At 45.4% G+C, this 18,196-nt stretch overlaps 1 long non-coding RNA gene across 2 annotated transcripts; it reads right to left on the bottom strand.

The window, feature by feature from the left end:
* Positions 1-221: 221 nt before the first annotated feature.
* Positions 222-17,671, bottom strand: LOC129635006 (uncharacterized). 2 transcript variants are annotated; one of them, XR_008706059.1, is made up of 5 exons: positions 16,979-17,211; positions 16,651-16,804; positions 16,011-16,169; positions 918-1,059; positions 222-819 (listed from the first exon to the last, which is right to left on the bottom strand). It is a non-coding gene; the product is annotated as an uncharacterized LOC129635006 (long non-coding RNA). The 2 variants fall into 2 exon arrangements; XR_008706058.1 differs by lacking the exon at positions 16,979-17,211 and adding an exon at positions 17,257-17,671 and having other exon boundaries at positions 223-819.
* Between the last annotated feature and the right edge of the window lie 525 nt (positions 17,672-18,196).

Below are 18,196 nucleotides of genomic sequence, written 5' to 3'. Positions count from 1 at the left end.
CCAGTGCTCGCCCCGCTTTATCCATGCTGCGGGGGCTCATCTCTGTCATGGAAAACTCATAAAAGCAGGGGAGGGAGTCCCCAAGCTCTAAGTGGGGGGCCACCAGCACACACGGCAGGTCTAGCGCGTGTGAAGGATGCAGAGCAGGACCTTGAATGTGCTAGTGCGTGCAAGGAATTGTCACTTTCCTTTTCCTAGTTGTCATTATGTTTTCACCCTCATCCATGTTCAGGTGTCAATGAAAAATAAATAATAAAGAAAAAACATGCAAAAAGAACAAAATTCATTAACCAAAGGTTCCCCTGTTTATGTATATCTGTCACATCTCTTTCACAGTTTATACTCCATGAAGACAGAGACTGTTTCATTTGGTTTGTCAAACATAGCTGTTAATATATTATAAACACCTGGTCAAAAACCAATACGAAAGAGAATTTAGAAATGCCACCTCTGCAAAGGAAATTCTTCTAGGTAAGTATCCAGATCTTTTGTTGAGTCAGTAATCTGTGGGAATAAGATTTTCAGTAGTGTTCAGCCTGAAATTCCAAACCAGTATAAATATTGATCAAATCAGTTCAGCCACTCAGTTGTGTCCGACTCTTTGAGACCCCATGAACCGCAGCACGCCAGGCCTCCCTGTCCATCACCAACTCCCAGAGTCTACCCAAACCCATGTCCATTGAGTCGGTGATGCCATCCAACCATCTCATTCTCTGTCGTCCCCTTCTCCTCTTGCCTTCAATCTTTCCCAACATCAGGGTCTTTTCAAATGAGTCAGCTCTTCGCATCAGGTGGCCAAAATAAATATTGATAAATCTCCTGAAATGAAAAGACTGTGTTACAAACTAATTCCCTTCCAGGCCAAGGTACATGAAAAAATGCTATAAAAGAGAGAGAAAAAGACATCACTATGTTACCTTTCAAGGCTAAAATGCAAGGAGAACTTGCCATAGCCCCAAGTCCAAATGGTCTTGCAATTTCAGGGCCAGTAGTGGTGGGCAAGGACAGTAAGACCATCTGTGATGGGAATGTGTGGCAGAAAGAAGCAGATTTCCAAAGCTGTAACGATTTGAACAACGAAATAAGCAATGATCGTTAACAGATTAGAGCTCATTGAATCAAATAGGAATTGATGAGTCCGTACTAGTAAAAGACATATAAATAAGAAGTGAAAGCTCTTTATTAAAGTAGAATGCCAACTCATAAATACAGAATAAAGATGGAAACCTCACGGTGTTGACACTCACACTGAGAGTGCAAATGCAGTGCACCTAAGCCTGCTGGCACCTTTACACACATCAACACAACAGCTGCAAACCGCCAGCTGCCTGCTCTCCCTGTGAGGCACACAGTCGTGAACAAAGAAATGTGACACCGAGGACAAGTGATGTCAGTTTCTCTCAAAAATAATCCTGATAAACTGGGGGGGTGGGAAGGTATCAATTTCACTAAGTCTGGCCAATAATACATGTCCTTTACTATTGCGTGAGGTGGAATGAGGCTGGGTGAGGCGCGGGCACCTTGTGCTGAAGGGTGATGGTCATGGCACCAAGGAGCCTGGTGCTGGATGGGGTTCGGGGGTGGAGCTGGCCAGCCTTCTCACGGACACCAGTCTTATTTGAAAGAACTTATAGACAAATTTGTACTTTGGGTATTAGGGAGACATTTTCTCAAAAACTGAGAAACCAAGCCTGAAGCTTCAAAGGAAATAACTGAGAGCAAGAGTTCCCAATGAGAAATTTCAAGATTTTTAACAAAAACTGGAATATTGGAAACCTTGAATCTGCCACCATGAGCTTGTCTGTTTCCCAGTATCTAATTACTTCTGTAATGAGATCAGTGGTGATAGAAACAGATGTGATATTTTGGTATTGTAACATGAAATGTGTCAATATTTGAAAAACTTCAAAACTCAAGAATCCAGTATTTTCCAAATGACCAAAGTCACAAAATGTGACAAAATAATACAAAGGTAAAACATCTATTCAAACTGCAAGATAGAAAAATGGATTTTAATGTAACAGACTATAAAAATTTAATTGATGTTTCAAATTCCACATTGCAACTAACCTTTTAAGAAATTACTGTTGTTGAGTTTTGGTGTAATATCAAAAAAAGAAGACCTGTAACTTTCCAAAGCAGATATTTATTAATAAATACCCATCCTTTTTGTGGATTTTCTGCAAACATTTCTGCCATAATAGCATACTACAACAAATCAAAGAGGTGTGCAAAAATACAAAACAGAGCCACTTTTCTCACTAAACTTTCTTTTGAAAATATTATTTTTCCTAAAATTTTTCATTTATGTTAACATGCAATCGGTTTATTATTGTTATTTTACATGAATTAGTAAATAGGTTAAAGGTTTCCTACCTCTAATTTCTTCTTCAATAAATACTGAGAGATCTAAACCATATTAACAAAAGCTCTTTGGAGCCCTTAGTAAGTTTTAAAAATGAAAGGGGAGGACACTCCTGAAGGTCCAGTGGTTGAGAATCTACTTTCCAGTGCAGGGGACGTGGGTTTGATCCCTGGTTGGGGAACTAAGATCCACATGCCTTTGGGCAACTAAGCCCATGCGTTGCAACCACTGAGTACACTCACTCTCGAGCCCGTGGCCAGCAACGAGAAGCCCCACCCACCGAAAACAGAGAAAGCCCATGTGCCTCAATGGAGAGCCAGTGCAGCCAAAAAATAAAAATAAAAGGAGTCCTGAAATTTAAAAGTTTAAAAGTTGTTGCCTCGGGGAAAAGTATGCTTTAGGAAAAGGTATTTTCTTTCTTGCTGATTCCTCAGAAACATTGATCTGCTAACGATTTGGAACTCTGCAGAATTCTGGGAGAGAGAGATGGCCTATTTAGCCTCGCTCAGACATATCTGACCCCACAGACCCTGTCTGTGAGCTCACAGTGTGAGCATCTCCCCACAGACAGAAACAGTGGAGACAGGAGCACAGGCTCTGCCACAAACTTGCCATGTGGCCCACACCAAACCCTAACACTTTGTAAATCCAAACCTAGCACCCTGCACAGCGGCACATCAACACTCCCACTTGCATGTGACTTGGACTGAGCCGTACTCCCAAAATCACATGTGGATGCCCAGGGCCTGAATGAGGGGGTCCAGAGAGTCATCATTTGGGGATGAGGCCTTTGGGAGGTGGCTGGTTTAGATGGGATCCTGAGGGTGGGGCCCCCATGGTGGATTAGTGCCGTTATAAGAAGTCACCAGAGAGCTGGCTTCCCCGCCCCCACTCATGAGCACAGCCAGAAGGCAGCCATCTGCTGCCACGAAGAGGGCTTGCCAGGAACTGAATCTGCTGGCACCTTGATCTTGGACTTCCAGTCTCCAGAACTGTGAGAAACAAATGTCTATTGTTTCAGCCTCAAGAATGTGGTGTTTTGTGACAACAGCCCTAGCTGGCTAAGACACACACGCCTATGATGAGGACTGGCAGCGCTGTGCAGTAACATACATGAGCTCCGTGTCCCTGCTCAAGTGAGCGTCCTCAGCTAAACTCTTTCCTAAATGTTTTAAATGCATTTTTAATCAGAATAACATGTACATATTTTCTAAAAACCAACTAGTGAGAGACACTGATAAAGAAAACCATTTGTCCCCACCTACATTCCCCCCATTAGCCCTGCTCTCGACAGCAACCTGATTCAATCATTTCTGATTTGGCTCTGCAGTTGCCTCTGATACTGCCTCCAATAACAAACTCACAGAGCTATTTCTGGACTTATCAGCTCTATGTATTATCCATTAGCTCTCTGTTATGCTGAATGATGGTTTTGTTTTCCTATATACTCAATATCTTTCTCCATAACACATTCATCTACTATATACAAATGCATATGTATATGAAATATAAGTGTATAATACGTTTTCAATGTATCTCTTGTTACTTTATAAATTTAAATTATATCTTTACATCTCTATTTCTTCTTTCACTAATTATAGGCATGTTGCATTTCTCTCTTTTCAAAATAGAATACCAACACTCATTTATTAATCAAAGTCAAATGGAAAATACATCTGCTCTGATTTGTAATTTAGGCTCCCTAGCTGTCAGAGATGGAGTAGGCAATGGCACCCCACTCCAGTACTCTTGTCTGGAAAATCCCATGGATGGAGGAGCCTAGAAGGCTGCAGTCCATGGGGTCGCTGAAGGTCGGACACAACTGAGCGACTTCACTTTCACTTTCACTTTCATGCATTGGAGAAGGAAATGGCAACCCACTCCAGTGTTCTTGCCTTGAGAATCCCAGGGACAGGGGAGCCTGGTGGGCTGCCATCTATGTGGTCACACAGAGTCGGACACGACTGAAGCGACTTAGCAGCAGCAGCAGCAGCTGTCAGAGATGGTAAGCATCACCTGGGCATCTTGTTTTCTTTCTGTCTTAGTGTTTTTTAGGTCTACTGCAAAATGTCTATTGCCTCAGTGGTGAGAGCTGTTGAAACCCAGACTGCATCTGTGGCCAGGCTCTGTCACAGCGTCCGCAGGGCACCTTCACAACATCCATGGCCTGCACTTTGGAGAAACTTGTGTGTGTCCCAGGAACCCTCTTCTCCCATGTCTGTGAAGACGTGATCTTTCCAGGGCTGAGAACTGTAATCCTCCAGGAACTCTCTTCAGAGATCTCCCAACGTGGACCCACTGTCTCCTGGACCCCATGGCTTCTTTTCTTATTTGGTCCTTGTTTTTGCCATAACACAGCCTTGCGGTAGCTTCCCAGGATAGATGCAGAGGAGTAAAGGTGGACTTCCTGCCCTGCTAATGAACATCTTTCAAGGGCCTGGGAAGGAAGGGCCTTTGCCTTATATTGACATGATTGTGTGTGTTTACAAATTCTTCAAAAAGTAGATACTTTAACAGCAATTGTTTAGGGCAACATCTCTCTTCTGCCTGCCCTCTGTCGCATTCCCCACCTTCCTGAGTGGTGGTGAAAGTGTTAGTCATTCTGTCATGTCTGACTCTTTGCAGCCCCATGGACTGTGGCCCACAAGGCTCCTCCTGTCCATGAGATTTTTCAGGCAAGAATACTGGAGTGGTAGCCATTCCCTTCTCCAGGGGATCTTCCCAACCCAGGGGTCAAACCCGGGTCTATGGCATCACAGGCAAACACTTGTCTTCATTTGCTTGTATGCAGCGGCTTGTCTGAGCCACCAGGGAATCCCCTTGTGGCAGTGGAGCTGCCTGAATGCACGTTTACAGTGTGGCTCAGGGAAGCTGAATGGTGGACACTGAGTTGCGGCACCTCCATTTCCAGGCAGAGCTGGGTTCTTACAAGCCAGGAGCAACCCTACACACCATGTCCTCTCTGTCTCCATCAGGCGTCACCCCTGCAGGGCCTGAGTTATGTCCCAGTAGGAACACTTATTTTCCTATATTACCAATCAGATCAGATCAGATCAGATCAGTCGCTCAGTCATGTCCGACTCTTTGCAACCCCATGAATCGCAGCACGCCGGGCCTCCCTGTCCATCACCAACTCCCGGAGTTCACTCAGACTCATGTCCATCGAGTCAGTGATGCCATCCACCCATCTCATCCTCTGTCGTCCCCTTCTCCTCCTGCCCCCAATCCCTCCCAGCATCAGAGTCTTTTCCAATGAGTCAGCTCTTCGCATGAGGTGGCCAAAGTACTGGAGTTTCAGCTTTAGCATCATTCCTTCCAAAGAAATCCCAGGGCTGATCTCCTTCAGAATGGACTGGTTGGATCTCCTTGCAGTCCAAGGGACTCTCAAGAGTCTGCTCCAACACCACAGTTCAAAAGCATCAATTCTTCAGCGCCCAGCCTTCTTCACACTCCAACTCTCACATGCATACATGACCACAGGAAAAACCATAGCCTTGACTAGACGAACCTTTGTTGGCAAAGTAATGTGTCTGCTTTTGAATATGCTATCTAGGTTGGTCATAACTTTCCTTCCAAGGAGTAAGGCACAGGAGGGCCTAGAGGAGCTATCCCATGTTGAAGGTCAGGAAGGGCAGCAGTGAGGAGATACCCCTCATCCAATGTAAGGAGCAATGGCTGCACTTTGCTGGAGCAGCCATGAAGAGATACCCCACGCCCAAGGTAAGAGAAACCCAAGTAAGACAGTAGGTGTTGCAAGAGGGCATCAGAGGGCAGACACACTGAAACCATAATCACAGAAAACTAGTCAATCTAATCACACTAGGACCACAGCCTTGTCTAACTCAATGAAACTAAGCCATGCCTTGTGGGGCCACCCAAGATGGGTGGGTCATGGTGGAGAGATCTGACAGAATGTGGTCCACTGGAGAAGGGAATGGCAAACCACTTCAGTATTCTTGCCTTGAGAACCCCATGAACAGTATGAAAAGGCAAAACGATAGGATACTGAAAGAGGAACTCCCCAGGTCAGTAGGTGCCCAATATGCTACTGGAGATCAATGAAGAAATAACTCCAGAAAGAATGAAGGGTTGGAGCCAAAGCAAAAAGAATACCCAGCTGTGGATGTGACTGGTGATAGAAGCAAGGTCCAATGCTGTAAAGAGCAATATTGTATAGGAACCTGGAATGTCAGGTCCATGAATCAAGGCAAATTGGAAGTGGTCAAGCAAGAGATGGCAAGAGTGAATGTAGACATTCTAGGAGTCAGCAAACTGAAATGGACTGGAATGGGTGAATTTAACTCAGATGACCATTATATCTACTACTGCAGGCAGGAATCCCTCAGAAGAAACGGAGCAGCCATCATGGTCCACAAAATAGTCTGAAATGCATTACTTGGATGCAATCTCAAAAACGACAGAATGATCTCTGTTCATTTCCAAGGCAAACCATTCAATATCACAGTAATCTAAGTCTATGCCCCAATCAGTAACGCTGAAGAAGCTGAAGTTGAACAGTTCTATGAAGACCTACAAGACCTTTTAGAACTAACACCCAAAAAAGATGTCCTTTTCATTATAGGGGACTAGAATGCAAAAGTAGGAAGTCAAGAAACACCTGGAGTAACAGGCAAGTTTGGCCTTGGAATACAGAATGAAGCAGGGCAAAGACTAATAGAGTTTTGCCAAGAAAATGCACTGGTCATAACAAACACCCTCTTCCAACAACACAAGAGAAGACTCTATACATGGACATCACCAGATGGTCAACACCGAAATCAGATTGATTATATTCTCTGCAGCCAAAGATGGAGAAGCTCTATACAGTCAGCAAAAACAAGACCAGGAGCTGACTGTGGCTCAGATCATGAACTCCTTATTGCCAAATGCAGACTTAAATTGAAGAAAGCAGGGGAAACCACTATACCATTCAAGTATGACCTAAATCAAATCCCTTATGATTATACAGTGGAAGTGAGAAATAGATTTAAGGGCCTAGAACTGATAGATAGAGTGCCTGATAAACTATGGAATCAGGTCCGTGACATTGTACAGGAGACAGGGATCAAGACCATCCCCATGGGAAAAAAAAATGCAAAAAAGCAAAATGGCTGTCTGGGGAGGCTGTACAAATAGCTGTGAAAAGAATAAAAGTGAAAAGCAAAGGAGAAAAGGAAAGATATAAACATCTGAATGCAGAATTCCAAAGAATAGCAAGAAGAGATAAGAAAGCCTTCTTCAGTGATCAATGCAAAGAAATAGAGGAAAACAACAGAATGGGAAAGACTAGGGATCTCTTCAAGAAAATCAGAGGTACCAGAGGAATATTTCATGCAAAGATGGGCTCGATAAAGGACAGAAATGGTATGGACCTAATAGAAGCAGAAGATATTAAGAAGAGGTGGCAAGAATACACAGAACAACTGTACAAAAAAGATCTTCATGACCCAGATAATCACGATGGTGTGATCACTGACCTAGAGCCAGACATTCTGGAATGTGAAGTCAACTGGGCCTTAGAAAGCATCACTATGAACAAAGCTAGTGGAGGTGATGGAATTCCAGATGAGCTATTCCAAATCCTGAAAGATGATGCTGTGAAAGTGCTGCACTCAATATGCCAACAAATTTGGAAAACTCAGCAGTGGCCACAGGACTGGAAAAGGTCAGTGTTCATTCCAATCACAAAGAAAGGCAACGCCAAAGAATGCTCAAACTACCACACAATTGCACTCATCTCACATGCTAGTAAAGTAATGCTCAAAATTCTCCAAGCCAGGCTTCAGCAGTATGTGAACCGTGAACTTCCAGATGTTCAAGCTGGTTTTAGAAAAGGCAGAGAAACCAGAGATCAAATTGCCAACATCTGCTGGATAACGGTAAAAGCAAGAGAGTTCCAGAAAAGCATCTATTTCTGCTTTATTGACTATACCAAAGCCTTTGTGTGGATCACAATAAACTGTGGAAAATTCTGAAAGAGATGGGAATACCAGACCACCTGATCTGCCTCTTGAGAACTTTGTATGCAGCTCAGGAAGCAACAGTTAGAACTGGACATGGAACAACAGACTGGTTCCAAATAGGAAAAGGAGTTCGTCAAGGGTATATATTATCACCCTGTTTATTTAACTTATATGCAGAGTACATCATGAGAAACGCTGGACTGGAAGAAACACAAGCTGGAATCAAGATTGCGGGGAGAAATATCAATAACCTCAGATATGCAGATGACACCACCCTTATGGCAGAAAGTGAAGAGGAACTCAAAAGCCTCTTGATGAAAGTGAAAGAGAAGAGTGAAAAAGTTGGCTTAAAGCTCAACATTCAGAAAACGAAGATCATGGCATCTGGTCCCATCACTTCATGGGAAATAGATGGGGAAACAGTGGAAACAGTGTCAGACTTTATTTTTCTGGGCTCCAAAATCACTACAGATGGTGACTGCAGCCATGAAATTAAAAGACGCTTACTCCTTGGAAGGAAAGTTATGACCAACCTAGATAGCATATTCAAAAGCAGAGACATTACTTTGCCAACAAAGGTTCATCTAGTCAAGGCTATGGTTTTTCCTGTGGTCATATTACCAATAGGAAATAACAAATTCTGATCAACCACAGCGAAAGGACTGAATGTTTCTAATTGCTCTGTAAAAATAGTGTAAGACTTTTGTCATATGAAGAAGCAATCAAAAAGTATGAGGAAAATGTAGTATAAAAGTATAATAGAAATCAGTCAATGAAATGAACTTTTTCTGGACTTTATAATATTTAAAGCTAATATTTTATTTAGTTGTAACTTCTTGTATGATTCTAAGTAACTACTTACTTTGTACCTAATTATGGAGTAGTGGTTTTTTAATGTTTTCCTTAAAGAGAGTCCCCTAGGTTGTACAGACTTCAGGTCCCGCCAAACCTGAACCCATCATTATATTGCAGGTACATTTTCTGAAGCCTTGCAATTCTGAAAATAACTTATATTTGACAGATAACATGGCTAAGTAAGAAATTTCGGTTTGAATTTTTATTTCTCAGATGCCCAAAGGCATTGAATCAGAAGAGAGTACCATGTTAATTCGTTTCCCTCGTTTGGTAGAGTGGGGTGGGGAGTGGGCAGGACGGATAGTCCGCTGGCCTACACTAACCACAGCCACACCTATTATTAAAATAGAGATTCTTTTGCACCATTTGGTAGATGGTCAGCGTCCTGTGAGCCCCCACCCCTACCCCAGCATGTCCCAGCACCTGCTGCCTCTCCTCTTTGATCTCTAAACCTTCCCACCATCCAAACAGTTAAAGGGCCAGCAGGGTCCCACCTGAGAGTGCTTCCAGAAAATCCATTCTGACGGGCCAGTGCCCAGGCCATACCTAGTGTTAAATATGTTGAATCCTGCCCCTGGATGGTGGGATTTTGTTGTTACTGTTGGTATTTATTTTACTCTGGAAGCCACTAATATTTTCTTTTGTCATATGAGTTCTGAAATTTCATAGTAATGTGGGCTGTATAAGCCTCTTTCTTTTCACTGTGCTGGGTTCCCCACCATGGAGATCTTCTCCTATCAGGCTAGAAATTGCCCTGATCCCTTTTCTGCAGGAAGGCTTGTTTTAATTGTAATCCATGTTCAGCTTGCAATGGGATTTTAAATTCTTTCCTTAGGGAATTACCCTGAGACTGAGGCTCTAGTTTACTTCCAGAAAACACCATGCACAATTAGGCAGGAAGCTGGGTCCTCCTCTGAGGCCCCTGTCCTGCCCACCTGGGTTTGATCCCTGGGTCAGGAAGATCCCCTGGAGAAGGGAATGGCAGGCAACCCAGTCCAGTATTCTTGCCTGGAGAATCCCATGGACAGAGGACCCTGGTAATCTGCAGTCCATGGGGTCACAAAGAGTCTGACATGACTGAGCAACTTTCTTTTCCTTTCCACCTTCTCTCTAAAGTTTTCACAGATGCACATACACCCCCATCCTTGCCAAACAAATGTCTCACTCAGCCAGAACTTCACCTTAGTCTGCATATGTAGCTCTACCTTCAGCTACCCTCACGCGCCTGTCCCTTCTGGGTTCCAAGCCCCTGCACTTTCTTGGCTGTGAACACAGCAGGCTGTGTTCACGGGAGGAACACACGGTGGCTCCGTGGTAAAGAGCCTGCCTCAATGCAGGAGATGAAAGAGGTGCAGGCTCGATTCCTGGGCTCCCCTAGAGAAGGAAACGGTAACCGACTCCAGTATTCTTGCCTGGGAAAGCTTGTGGACAGAGGAGCCTGGCGGGCTCCATGGAGTCACAAAAAGTCAGACACTACTGAGCGCACACACACACACACCATTCAGTTGGAGACAATGGGAAGAGAGCTGGTTCTTTGAAGGGCACAACATCTCCTTGGGTAAAAAGGTCTAAAAGAGAAGAGAACCAGAGCCTTGAATATTTTTCATGATAGGGCCTTAATTATATTTAAGTTTTGAAGAAACTTTACATCTGAATTTCTGAAAAGTTGGATTAGTAAGAGCCTTTTACTCTGGTTTTACCATCAAGTGTGATTACAGATTCACCCCCTTTCAGCCCACACATGACCCAACTTTAAGGTTAAAGAAGGAGGATCAGGCAAAGGGATCATTTCACATTGCACCAAGTGAAAGAAACTCGCAGATTGTAAAAACAGGAGGCTGCCGGCACTGCCAAGGACAGTGGCCATGATCCCCCCATGATTCCAAATGGTTTAGGCCTCAGAACTTGGAGGCCAGCCAAGGAGAGTCTGTCTCTCCACCCCAGCTCCCACCCCCACAGGCAGGAGCCCTTGACCTGGCCTCTGAACCACATCCCAGGGGCTGGGACAGGCATGCCTCGTTGTTTTGTCTAAGTTTGATCAGGAATGAGTAGAAGGCCCAGCAACTACCTTCTCCCTAGACAAAAACACTTCATCAGCTTTTGTTTGGCAAAGCAGGAACATAGAAAAGAATCGACTTTCTTATCCCTCTAGGAGCAGCTCTGCACCCCATGCCCTGATCTCTGTCTCCTTTGCTCCTTATCCTATGTTGGAAGTCTTGGAGCTCAACTGTTTGACAGGAGAGCAGGGCCAGTTAAATGTAAGGCTCAAATAAAGATTTGAATATCTAGAGAGATAAATCAGGGATCCAAATCTGACCTCTGTTGCCAGAAATTCAATATCCCTTTGTGTCAAAACTAGAATATTTTAAGACTCAAGTTATCAATTATTTATTTATTTTCTTTGATATAAGAAATTAATGGAAATCTTAATAGAGAAACAATTTTTTAAAAGGCCTCAAATCATGGAATTTAAGGGTTTCTTTCAATTATAAACATAATACATATAGAAAAATTACAACAAAAAACTTGAAGAGCTAATTTTCTTGGGTCTCTTCTGTGTGTACATATTATGAGACTTTGTTTAAAAAAATAAAACTTAAAGTTTAAAAAACTAAAAAAATTTAAATTTAAAATTTTTTAGTTTAAATAAAAGTTTTGATCATCCACCAAAGCCCCTGTTTTTTCTCTTTGGTTGCACCTGCCATCTCCAGCACACAGCCTTTAACTCTTGATCCAAAAATTGCTGTTCTAATTCCAGCCATAACATCCACATTCCAGGCAAAAAGGAGACAAAGGCAGGAAAGGGTGTGCTCCTGTTCTGGAGGACACTTCTCAGAACACCTATATCCCTTTGGTGCCCTGTACTCACAGAGCCGTGCTCTCTGGGGGGTGAGGTCTGTTCTCGTGGCCACATGCCCAGCTAAACACCCTGAGTTCATTTACTGTAGAAAAATGAGAGAACAGACATTGGAGAGTACCTTGGAATTTGGAGCAAATTCCAAGGAGAATCCTTGTTAGATCAGCAAAGGGATGAAAGTGAATACACAAATTATAGAAGTCACTCTACATAAGAAAAGAAGTGACTTGAAGTCTGGGAAGACAGGGCTGAAGCCAGCTCAGTCAGAGGGGCCAAGACAAGTGGACTTACAGGTGGAGTGATGAGGTTGCTGACTCCAGGAAAGAGTTCCGGGGGAAAGAAAAAATTGTAGAGGGTTTTGTAAGATGGGGTTTCCCAGGTTAACTCTCTACACCTCCATAAGTGTTGACATGGTGCAGAGCTGACCTGATGTGGGGAAGAAGTGCATCCTGGTTTTCAGGAGGCATGCAGTTGGGGTGCAGCAAAGCATAGCTGCTGGAAACACCAGAGTTTGTATGTTTTCTGAGGGAGTAATGGACACATGCTGGGAGAGATCGCTGAATGGAGAACTCTGTCTAGGCCTGGTTCCATTGATGAAACTGTTGGAGAAGACTCTACTGCTAAGTCGCTTCAGTCGTGTCCGACTCTGTGTGACCCCATAGATGACAGCCCACCAGGCTCCCCCGTCCCTGGGATTCTCCAGGCAAGAACACTGGAGTGGGTTGCCATTTCCTTCTCCAATGCATGAAAGTAAAAAGTGAAAGTGAAGTCGCTCACTCGTGTCCGACTCTTAGTGACCTCATGGACTGCAGCCTACCAGGCTCCTCCATCCATGGGATTTTCCAGGCAAGAGTACTGGAGTGGGTTGCCATTGCCTTCTCCAGGAGAAGACTCTAGAGAGTCCCTTAAACAGCAAGGAGATCAAACCAGTCAATCCTAAAGGAAATCAACCCTGAATACTCATTGGAAGGACTGATGTTGAAGCTGAAGCTCCAATATTTTGGCAACCCGATGCGAAGAGCCAACTCATTTAAAAGACCCTGATGCTGCAAAAGATTGAAGACAGAAGGAAAAGAGGGTGGCAGAGGATGAGATGGTTGGATGGCACCATCAGCTCAAAGGACATGAGTTTGAGCAAACTCTGGGAGATGGTGAAGGACAGGGAAGCCTGCCGTGCTGCAGTCCATGAGATCACAAAGAGTTGGACGTAACTGAGTGACAACAAGAGTGACGAAAACAGGATATGGAGCATTTCTGCAGCCCACACTGTCCACACGAGTGTTGGGAGATTCCTTCTGGTCGGTCATGGGGTCCAGAGCATCTGAGGGGCTGCTGCCTAGCATCCCAGTGTGTGCAACCACCTTCCTGGAGCTGCAGACAGTGGACAATGTGAGTCCACATGCCTCTTACCCCTCCCTCCTGTACTGATGTTGGGGGATGGAGAGCAGAGGGAAATGTACAATCTAGAACTGACTTCCTACTCCCCTTACTAACAGTGATGTGAGTCAAAGTTTCCTGGGAAATTGGGGTAGTGTCTTCTTCTGTTATCAACCTACAGAGCTGTTGTTCATCTTTGTCATGGATCCTCATGAGTTTTATATTAGAAGAAAGGAAAGAGTGTTTGTTTTCTGCATTACGCATCCTGCAACCCAAGGGCAGGAACTGCTGGGTAGTGGGGGAGAGTATTCTAGGTAGAAATAACACGGGAAAAGATGGAGTTAGGAAGACAAAGCCCCAGATCAGGAATTAAGAACAGACTGATGGCATGGAGTGCAGTGAAAGGTGACTCTTAGGGAGATCTAAGGCTCTGCTCGGGTGCTAGCTCGTCAACTAGAAGCAGCTGCTCTCCTGGGTGCAGGAACTGAGAATAAAAACACATTGATTAGCTAATAATGTTGGCCCCAGAGGTGCAGAAAGAGAAGAGGCAGGGAAGGACATGAAAACCTCACCACAAACCTGAGACAAGCATGCCTGGGGCCTTGGAGACACGAGAGGAATTCTGCAGTCTATCTGAGGAACTCACCTTAGAATAGACACCAAGTCCCTCTCGTGACTGCAGGGTCCTGGGCTGCACTGGCCTCAAAATTCAGGGCACATCCCCCTCTCTTAACAGGAGGTGGTGGGGTGGAATGTAATCCCTGGGACTGTCTTTGCCTTAGGAAAGCAAGGAAGAGTCGGGGCTCGTACAGGAGGGACCACAGTGACCTGGGAGGTGGAGGGATGTCTTCCAGCTGCTTACCTGAGTGACAGTGATGATAATGACACTGAAGATGCAAGGCTGCTCTGAGAAGTCGGCAGGAAGGGGCAGAAGGGGACACAGGTAAGGACATGCATTTCCAGACTCCCCCCAGCATGGTCTGCATTTCCCCACAGCAACTGGTTATGGGGGAGCTTTCCTGATCAAGCTTCAACTCCTCACGTGACCCAGGCATTTGAAAGGTAGCTTTGTATTGCAGTCCACTGTCCTTTTGGTGAAGGAACTTAAGGCCCCCTGGGGTCGGGCTGATAGCACGAGGTGTCTGTTTATTTATTTGGCTCTGTTGGATCTTAGCTGTGACTTAGCTGTGTGGAATCTTTATTGTGTCACTCAGGGTCTTCTGTCGTGGCACACAGACTCTCTAGTTGTGGCTCGAGGGCTCAGTAGTTGCCGCACACAGACCTAGTTACCTCATGGCATGTGGGATCTTAGTTCTCCAGTCAGGAATCAAACCTGTATACCCTGTATTGCAAGGTGGACTCTTAACCACTGGACCACCAGGGAAGTCTCCCTAAGTCTTCTTCTCAAAAGGTGGTATTTTTGGATGCTGCTAAGCTGCTAAGTCACTTCAGTCGTGTCCAATTCTGTGTGACCCCATAGACAGCAGCCCACCAGGCTCCCCCGTCCCTGGGATTCTCCAGGCAAGAACACTGGAGTGGGTTGCCATTTCCTTCTCCAATGCATGAAAGTGAAAAGTGAAAGTGAAGTCGCTCAGTCGTGACCGACTCTGTTTGACTCCATGGACTGCCGCCTACCAGGCTCCTCCATCCATGGGATTTTCCAGGCAAGAGTACTGGAGTGGGGTGCCATTGCCTTCTCCATTTTTGGATGAGATGCATGAAATTCCATGCATTCCTAGCGATTCTCCCTCACACCCCAAAGTAAAGCAGCTTTTATTGTCCTGCCTGTGTCTGTGGATCTTACATATGCCTGTAAACTCTGACTGGGGGGGTCCTCAAATCCCCTGGGCCATTTCTCAAAGGCTCAGGACCTGCCACAGAAAACCTTCCCCTGAACCTGTGCTGACCATTCAGGCTTCCTGAAGGATATGTTCAAAAGACCCCTAAAGTAACAGTATGACCTTAGAAATGTAACAGTGCAAAACTGTTACATTTCAATTCTTCTATTCATCCAAATTTTTTTTGAGGATCAACAGTGGTTTCAGAGGTTTGGTTTCCTGTCATCAGATATCAACTCCCTGATACTGGTGGAGTACCTAGAAAAGACACTGAAGATTTATTGAAACTAAGATCTTTTCAAATGAAAAGATGAGTAGAATTCCCTGTTTTAGTAGAAGTCACCCCCCTCCTTTTCCAGTGCCCTTTGGGACCCCGTCAGCATTCTGGACCTCATCACCCATCTCCACAGTGACAGTCTTTCAACCTCAGTCCACATCCTCTGCCAGTTCCAATGTTGGCCTGGAAACTGGTGTGAAGAAGCCTGCTTGCTTATTTGCTCACTAATTATAAATAAAGCCCAGATGTTTTGTCTAAGGGCACAGTGAAAAAAGTGACCTTCCAGCCTCTGATGTCTAACTGGCCCAACTGGGCCATGTGTTTTTGAGTTCTTTTATTCCAAACATCCTATCAATTTCCTTAAAGCTAATTTTCCTTGAGCCTGCATTCCACAGTCCCTCCATGCCTGCCCCCCGGTAGACACTGCTTGGTTCATTTCTCACAAACTCTGATACCCACCATCCCCGCTCCCTCTCACCTGGACCCCACATCTCCATATCAATGTTCCATGTCCGAATGCAGCAGGCCACATCTCATCAATTGGCTGGTCACAGTTTCATTCTCTCGCTGGCCCCTAAAGTCATTTGACTTTGTGATCCTGGTGCAGTTAATGGAGAAGATGTCCAACAACCCAGTCCTGGAGAAGCCAGCCACCAAGGGGGCGAACAGCGGAAAGACAGTCAGCGAAACAGAAGAAACGGTCAGGCAGCTTCGCAAACATCAAAAGATAGGAAATTTCAAAACGGTAAAATTTTTTTTCAGAGGGACATCATGAAGCTATGGACTGAAAGTGTCTACTGTATAATTTTATTAAGTGGGCAGCTAGGCAGGGACACAGAAGAACTGGCGCAGAGGAAAGCTGACAGTCCAGACCAGTAGGCAAGTGACACGTGAAGGTCACGACAGAGAGGATGGAACTTGGAATCTAGAAGCGCTCAAGCCGGCCAAAAGCTGGTTCTGCCGTTTGTTACCATTTACTAGCTTTATGATCTGGGCAAAACAGCTCTGTTGCCCCTCAGTCGCCTCTTTTGAGAAATGGGTGTAATAAGGCCTTCCCAGAAGGTAGTTGTGAGAGTAAAATAAAACAGCATTCAGCAAGTGTTGGTGCCATTCCTTACCTTCACCATCTTGTTTTCAGTGTTATATACACTTCACCTGTTCACAGAAGCATCATGTGATGACTTTTTTTTTGGTAATTTCAGCAGAAAATGGGCTTTTGCCTCCTGTTCAGCCTACGCAGTAAAGTGGTTTCAGATGCAAACTGTCCTGCGCCTGCCAATAACAACGGCCAGTCAATTCAGAGGGCCAGACGCCCCGTCTCTTCAACAGTTTGAGATCCTCTCTGCTCCCTTCTCTCTCCTCCGTGGGTCCCACCCATATCTCACAACCCTCTTTGTCTTCTCCTCTGGCTGCCGTGTCCCTTCTTGGACCCTAAAGGGAACTTACCTCTGTTTCCAACCCACACGCCTCTCAGCTTCTCTGAAAGTTTTTACTCCCCAGAGATTCTATCCACACTTGTGGCTTCACTTATAATTGCCTTGTGGAAAACACCCAAACAGGTACCTCCAGGCCTCTTCCCTCTCCCAAAATCCAAATGCACATCAGCTGCATGTATAAAGCAAATCTAATATCACCCTCCCACCCCAGCTTCCCCTAAAAGAGCAGCAAGATCCACATTTCACCAAACTTGCAGCATCACCACTGGCCCATCCTCCTGTACACACCCGCCTGCCAGGCCTGGTGGATTCCCCTGCCACTTCCACGTCAGTCCCTACTGGACTTGTAATCTCACTCACAACCTTTCCAACCTGTGAGATGCAGAGGAAGGGAAGGAGCAGGATGGGCAGAGGGAGGTAGGGGAAGGTGATTTTAGTGAAGATGCTCCTAGCACCCCCTCGGATTTAGCAACCTTGGTCTGAACTGACAGCACCCCCTGCAGGTGAGCCTGCGGGCCCAGGCCCAGTGCAAACAGGAAGTGCGGGCCCAGGCCCAGTGTGAACAGGAAGTGCTCTTGATGCTTTGCAGGCTCACCCCACCCAAAGACCCAGGGGGCACGGCCAGGCCCTGGAACCAGGTCTCTAACAGGGCACTGCCCTGTTGCCCCATGCTAAACTGATCAGGGCCTTCCTGTTCAAGCACAAGACTATGCCCAGCAGGTCACCCATGGTCCAGGCACCAAGCCTGTGCTCTCATACTGACTCCAGTAATCTGCCAAACACCACAGGACACTGGCTATCTCCAGCCCAGGCTAGTAGCCAAAGGCCCTCACCCGAGCACGGGTCCTCTTAGGTCGGTCCTCCTTGCACTGGACATCACCCTGGGCAGCTTCATGCAGTCTCATCTCATTCCCATGAAGGCCCTACAAAGTGATCTAATTGTCACCAAGTTGAGCAGCTAGAAGGCGCAGGGAAGCGCTTCATCCCAGCTGTCTGCCTTCTTCCCTGGGAACCGAGCTTGGAAGCAGTGCCTTGTTTTAATGTGACACATTGCTCTAGAGAGGGAGTGAGTCCCGTGTGTTCTGCCCATTTTATCTCAGCACAAAGGGCAGTGTGTTCCTGTGCCTGGATGACAAGGACAGAACATTCAGTGGCCCCCCAGGGGCTTAGCCAACACTGATGCTTCCCTAAATCTGGTTTTCAAAAGAGCTCCCGCTTGTCCCAGCTC

The sequence above is a fragment of the Bubalus kerabau genome, chromosome 20, assembly GCF_029407905.1.
Source record: "Bubalus kerabau isolate K-KA32 ecotype Philippines breed swamp buffalo chromosome 20, PCC_UOA_SB_1v2, whole genome shotgun sequence".
In the NCBI taxonomy this organism is placed as follows: Eukaryota; Metazoa; Chordata; class Mammalia; order Artiodactyla; family Bovidae; genus Bubalus; species Bubalus kerabau.
This window is presented reverse-complemented; position numbering and strand designations above follow the sequence as displayed.